The sequence below is a fragment of the Haliotis rufescens genome, unplaced genomic scaffold, assembly GCF_023055435.1.
Source record: "Haliotis rufescens isolate VD_foot unplaced genomic scaffold, xgHalRufe1.0.p SCAF_2, whole genome shotgun sequence".
Classification (NCBI taxonomy): Eukaryota; Metazoa; Mollusca; class Gastropoda; order Lepetellida; family Haliotidae; genus Haliotis; species Haliotis rufescens.
The window spans coordinates 61,543,016-61,549,963 of record NW_025963890.1 but is presented as its reverse complement, the minus strand read 5'-3'; positions in this window follow the sequence as shown (position 1 = coordinate 61,549,963).

The window sequence follows — 6,948 nt, the reverse complement described above, 5'->3', positions numbered from 1 at the left end:
TTAGGACTCTCATTGGTCACAGTCTCACTCGCGATGTCGTCATTTCGACGAGACGCGTGAGAAGGACTGAGAATTAGGCCGACTGAAAACCGTACACCTCATCATGTTAAAGAAGCGGGAGGGACAATTATCCTTCTTGCAATCAATAACAAACACATCAAATTGTGTCAACCTCCTCAAACCTTCAATATATACATATATACATCAAAATCAATCAATCTATATATATATATATATATATATATATATATATATATATATAGATTGATTGATTTTGATGTATATATATTTGTGTGTGTGTGTGTGTGTGTGTGTGTGTGTGTGTGCGCGTGCGTGCGTGTAAGACACTTTCACTTAGGAAACAACGGCGAGTATTTCTCTTTTGTGTTTTTTTTCAACCAATGAAGAAAACCACACTATTGTTTTAGCTATAATTATTTGTTTTTAATCGTAGGTAACATAAAATTATTCAGGTAACGTGAATATCACATTAACGCAAATATAAAATTTACATAGTGTATCAGTTATGCGATGGTGAAAGAAAAGACGTTATTTGCAATCGTAGTTACTTTTCATAATTTTTCTTCATAAAGCATACGTCCTGGATTTATCATAAGAGTGTGTGTGTGGTCATACTGGGAGATTGCACTTTGTTAATGCAGATTTGCTGTCCTTCCGTTATATTGCAGATGTTCTCTCATGCTGACTGACATACGTCAATCTCACAATACGTGTGAATATGGCAGTAGTTAAACCATGTACTGCATATACTCACCAACACATTAGGAGGGGGCGGATTAGGGGTATGGGGTCGGTCGTGTGGTGGAGGTGGAGAGGGTTGGGGTGAGATGGGGCAGGCGGGTGGGGGTGGGAGTGGGATACTGAAGGGGGGGGGGGGGGGGGGGGGGAGAGAGGGAGTGGGTTTGGGAGATGGAAGATACGTTACGCAACCAGATAAAAACCCACACAAGTACACTACTTGTATGGGATAGTGAGTTTAAGCCCTTGATATCATTCATGGCCACTTGTTATCACATTTGTTGATGTCCTGTGGGATGATGATGATAAAGATGGTGTCATAACATTTTGACACGGGTCGACGCTATAAAGGGCTTCACACGTTGTACCAATGTGGGGAGTCGAACTTAGGTCTTCGTCGTGACGCGCAAACGCTATAACCACTAACCTACCGACTCTCTCCTGTGGTGTCGCCGTTACAGTGAGGTCTGTTTATGTTATGTTTATGTCCTGCATTATGGTTAATTATGATCATTTTCTGTTGTCAGGTGTTGGCAGTCTTGCTGCAAGACAAATGTCGTCACAGTGACGAGTATGGTTCTGAACCACAAAGCGTGGATGGTACCTGGTACATGTATGCATCTTACAGTAAGATGTTACAGTGTCGGTGACTGGCGTGGTTCTGAAATGCTATGGATCAAGGCTAGTGACGCTACTGGGTTTGTGAAGTAAAATTTCAATGCGAGAGTAAATGCTTCGGCTTGTGCCCGGGGAAGCCACATTGTGTGTTTGTTGTCTGTATCAGGCTTGACGAGGTTATTGAAGAGAATTGTAGACTTGCTTGCGAATCTGTAGGAGAGACCGGGTCTCCGGGTGACTTACTCTCCCCGGACCGTCCCACTGTGTAAAGGGCGTGGGGGGGGGGGGGGGGGGGGGGGGGGGGCGTGGGGGGCTGGAGAGCAGCATACCGAGTGGTCGAGGTCCTCCGTGGGGGGATCTCGGGGCACGTGCATACAGTGGCTGGCTTTTACTAAATCTGGAGAAACCGACATCTGAATCCGGTAGTGATTTAATGAAACATGCCGGCCAATTATCAGAAATAATTAATGCCAATCGATCGACTCGTTCGTCGATACAGATCAGCGTCCGAAATCCTGAAGCTTTTGTGGTAATCAGCTGTTGCTTTCAATTTGCGGTTGGCAATTAATAAGATTGTTAGGCCAACACGAAGTTATTTCCTGTTGTATAGAAATGGTTCACACTTTTGTACATTATTCTTAACATAGTGAAATACGTTCTTATGTTGTGGTACGTTTCGGGCAAACTAAGACAAAAACAACTTTAAGATTGTTCACCAACCCACTTTATCAGAGACAATATTTTATGGTCTCTAATTTTATGTACATTATATTTCACACACGCACGCACGCACGCTCGCACGCACGCACGCAGCCCCGCTCAAGAACGCTACATCCAACTGCGCCACCTACGTGAAAGGAGGTGACACAGCCACCTAAACCGCATCCCAAATACCCGGACTGCGCAGAATCTCCGACCAGACCGTACGAAACCGTTTAAGAGCAGCAGGTCTACGAGAATGGCGTCATGTTCGACGTGTCATTTAGTTTTTGTGTTGGAGTCCGAGTAGGCTACCATCCCCCAGGTGTGATTCGCATACTCGTCTCTTCCATGGGCAGGAGATGTCAGCCCGCTATCGACTTCAACGGGGGACATACGCGTTATTGATGGAAGATGACCTTCACCTTGGTCTTTACCTATGTACTGATAACTGAGATGACTACAATCACCAAGTGTTCTCTCCACAACATTTTGGCTCAATACCATGTAGGGTTCCTCGTATAAATATATTTTCCTACCTCACACAAATCTGGCTTTGCGTTTCTTTTTTTTGACGAGTACTATATATATATATATATATATATATATATATATATATATATATATATATATATATATATATATATATATATATATGTGTGAGGCGTAGATACAAGAATCGAGAATGTTATTGTACCATAACGCAAACGTTGAACATGGTACAAAAAGAGGACATGAATATCGCACAGTGGCAAGAATATGGAAATGGTTATAAATACAAAACATAAATGCATGAAAGAATTTTATTTGTTGTTTATAAAAGCTACTTGACGGTGGTCTGTAAGTAATCGAGTCTGGGTCAGATAATCCAGTTATTGACATCATGAGCATCGATCTATGCAATTGGGATACGATGGCGTGCATCAACCAAGTCGGCGAGCCTGACCACCCGATCCCATTATCCACCTCTTACGACAAGCATGAGCTGCTGAAGACCCTATTCTAACCCGGATCTTCTCGGGTAATAGGAAAACATGATGGAAATAAAATAAAAGGTACACAACCCTTCCCATACATATGATTATACAAATTCTAAAATTATTTGCAATGTGTAATATACATCAGTGTATATTTGCAAGATAGTTGTATCTGATTATAATTAATGCACAGACGTAAATAACTGATACAGAATTATCCAATTTTCGCTATTACTTCGGTCAGTGAAACATGATTCTGGCAACAAAACCAGAAATTCTTTCAGGGGTGTCACTGTTTTTTTAAGAGGGTTGTTTGGTCAATCTGAAACGGATGTTCTTGAAATAACATTTCAGCAGAAACATATGTATTGGGGGTGCGGAGAGGGATATGCGTGTTGATTTAGTCCGGCATTACCCTACGGTCCCTGCTGTGTGGCAGTGAACCAAGATGTTTTGACCACTGACAGTTATCATTTATTTTCATGTCAGCCTATTGCTCGTGTAAATTCCATCCACGTGTGCGTGTGCCACGAAAGGCTGCACGTGCTGACGAGCACAGTCAAAAGAGCCAATCATTGAGCGGCGATCTAATATCGACCTGAAGAAATGTCGATATTTATGCGCAAATGATTTTTTATTATTCATGAAGATGCGCTGACATTGTTTCAAGATAAACAGTCAGATTTGTTCTGAACCAGAAGCCAAGATACAGAAAGACGCTATCATTTCATGATGTCCTAAGAATGAAATTCTTGTCCTTTCTCTTTAAGTACATGTTTTGTTTGTGTGTTTGCTGTTCAACGCCGCACACAGCAATATTCCAGCTATATGATGTTGTCAATCTTACACAGAGCGTCTTTCACTGTGGTAAACTGGCTCCATGTTGGTTGGTATGGTAGCAATTTCCTGGACGCGAGTTTCTTGCCGCAAAGAACAGTATATATGCTTCAATAAATAATAGATTTAGTTACAATGAAAACATTTACATTGCATGTAATGCCATATATATGCGCACGCCCAAACATTTTTATAACACGATTCCGCCTTGATAAAATATTCTAATCTAATCTAAATCTAATAAAAACATAATCGTTTGCTGGATACGTTCTTACCTACGAGATACTGGTTAACGCCGCCCGAACTGAAGCAGGTCTAGACTTGTACCACTTGAGCCATGAGCCTGGGTTGGTTGGTTTGTTGTTTAACGCCGCACTCAGCAATATTCCACCTATACGACGGTGGTCTGTAAATAATTGAGTCTGGACCAGACAATCCAGTGATTAATATCATGAGAATCGAGCCACGCAATTGGGATCGATGACATGCATCAACGAAGTCAGCAAGCCTGACCACCCGATCCCGTTAGTCGCCTCTAACGACAAGCACAGTCGCCTTTTACAGCAAGCATGGGTTGCTGAAGACCTATTCTACCCCAGATCTTCACGGGTCCCATGAGCATGGGTATGAAACTGGCAAACATAGAACACACAATCATGGCGAATCATTGATTTGAACCCATGAACACAGGCTTCTGGTACGCCTAAGGGACGCAACTCTGCATGTCTCACTGCTACATGCATATCATCGCAGTTTTGCTGAAACTTCATGCACTATAGATTCCATGAAGTATATGGTATTGGCCCTATTATAAATATATTTCACGGGCGGATATTCAGAGAGGACGAGCATGTGTGAATTCATTACTGTCATGTTGATTCAAGACCAACACGTTCTTTAGTTCACTAACTTATGATTCCTAGTTTTACCCGTAGATTACTCCAACATGGCGGCCATAAGCTCAGTCACGCAGCACGTCTTGGACAAGGGGAGGCAACCCCCAACGCAGAGGCGTCGCTTACATTACAATTACGGTTGAATTTGGGTCGGGTGAATTCGCGCGAGGGATGTTTATAGGGCCCGATCAACCCATCCCTTCATATTTGGATATTTAAAAAGTACATTTGTCGATGAATGCACATTGCAACAAGGCAATTTGACGGGAGTTGGTATTTAGAATAACTGAAGAATCAAAATAAGTAACACATAGATTACTGTAGTATTAGTCTCTTAGACCGACACGGGACCGACACGGGAACGAAAACATCCGAAAACTATAAAGCAAGTCTATAATATGTTTGCAAGTTAATATTTCTCCATTGTCTTAAAATGAAGCTTTCCCCTTGTCGTAGGAGGCGACTAACGGGATCGGGTGGTGAGGCTCGCTGACTTGGTTGATGCATGTCATCGTATCCCAATTGCGTGGATCCATGCTCATGATGTCAGTCACTGGATTGTCTGGTCCAGACTCGATTACTGAGTGCGGCGTTAAACAACAAACAAACGACAAAGCTATTACATGATATAAAAAAATCAAACGGGGAAAATTGTTTAAAAAAAATCATTTGAGACTGAAGGTGAGTCTATGTTAGTCTCTACAAGGAACCTTGCACGTCAAGATTCACATGTCAGTGGGCCTTTTCCAGGCGTATTTCAGGCACAGTTTCTGCGTCGTTGGATATAATCCTGCACCAGCTTGGAGTGTCTGTGATAACCATCATTAGTGTATCCTGGTTATTCCTGAATGTTCAGATAAATTGTGAAAATATTTTCTTAAGATAGCATTAGGAACGAACGGGTCGGTGATCGTACCCTGACCCCAATCGCCGCAGGATCTCCGGTATGCTGACCTTCAAGTGACCTTGAAACCCCCGTGGCCCTGAGACATTAACGAACCGTGACGTCTCCCGACTTGTTCGCAAAATGTGAGTTTCTCTTGTTTCGGCCCGAAATGGTTCTTTTGTAAAACGTTTCTCAAACACAAAACGCACTAAAGGTGTATGTGACCTTGGACACTACGAAGAATACATGGCAACCGCTAAGACCGCATTCATAACGTAGAACCAGTCAAACTGAGACACTCTTCTCTCATATTATTTCTGAATGTCAAATTTCAAAATGATACATGTACATCCAAAAATGCCTACGTAATGCGCAAACACTTCTGTCAGCAAATTTCAGAGACATCCTTGGTAAGATCGTATACAAAAACTTCTAGCCACGTATATATTCAGAGGAGATATAGAAAATGCAGTCAATCTAGACACACAGGATCACGTTTGGGACCAGTGTCAGAGCAGGGTAGAAGCGTAATATACGCCCCCAAAACGCACGAAAAGTGTTGCCCAGTATATATACCACAAACGCACTGCATATCAGATGTAACGCTTTGTTGAAGTTCAGCACGAGAAAACTGGAAAAGTTATTTTATTTAGATTAGAGATTAACATCGACCAAATACAGGTCATTTTAGTGAACGTCGTGCATATTCATGGCCCAAACCGCCTCGAAGGGTGCTTTGGTCCATAAATATGCATACGTTTCGCTAAAAGGTCCTGTGAACCATTTGAAAATTAGAAATGTTTGTCTTCGAAAACAATTGCACGTTTAAAGGACGCAGTAACAACTGTTTGTAATCGGCGGAACTACAAACCTCCTTCGTGCATGTGGCCTGTGAAGATCCGGGGTAGAATAGGTCTTCAGCAACCTATTCTTGTCGTAAAAACCGCCTATGCTTGTCGTAAGAGGCAACCAACCGGGTCGGGTGGTCAGGCTCGCTGATTATGACCGTTGGTGGTTGATGATGCATGTCGTCGTATCCCAAATGCGTGGATCCATGCTCATGATGTCAATCACTGGATTGTCTGGTCCGGACTCGATTATTTACAGACCGCCGTCATAGAGCTGGAATAGTGCTAAGTGCTGCGTTAAACAACCAACAAACACGCACACCTCCGTGTGTCTTTTAATGTGACTAACAGGATCGGGTGTTGTCATGAGGTCATTCATTGCTTTGTCTGGTCCGGACTCGATTATTTACAGACCGCCGTCATATGTA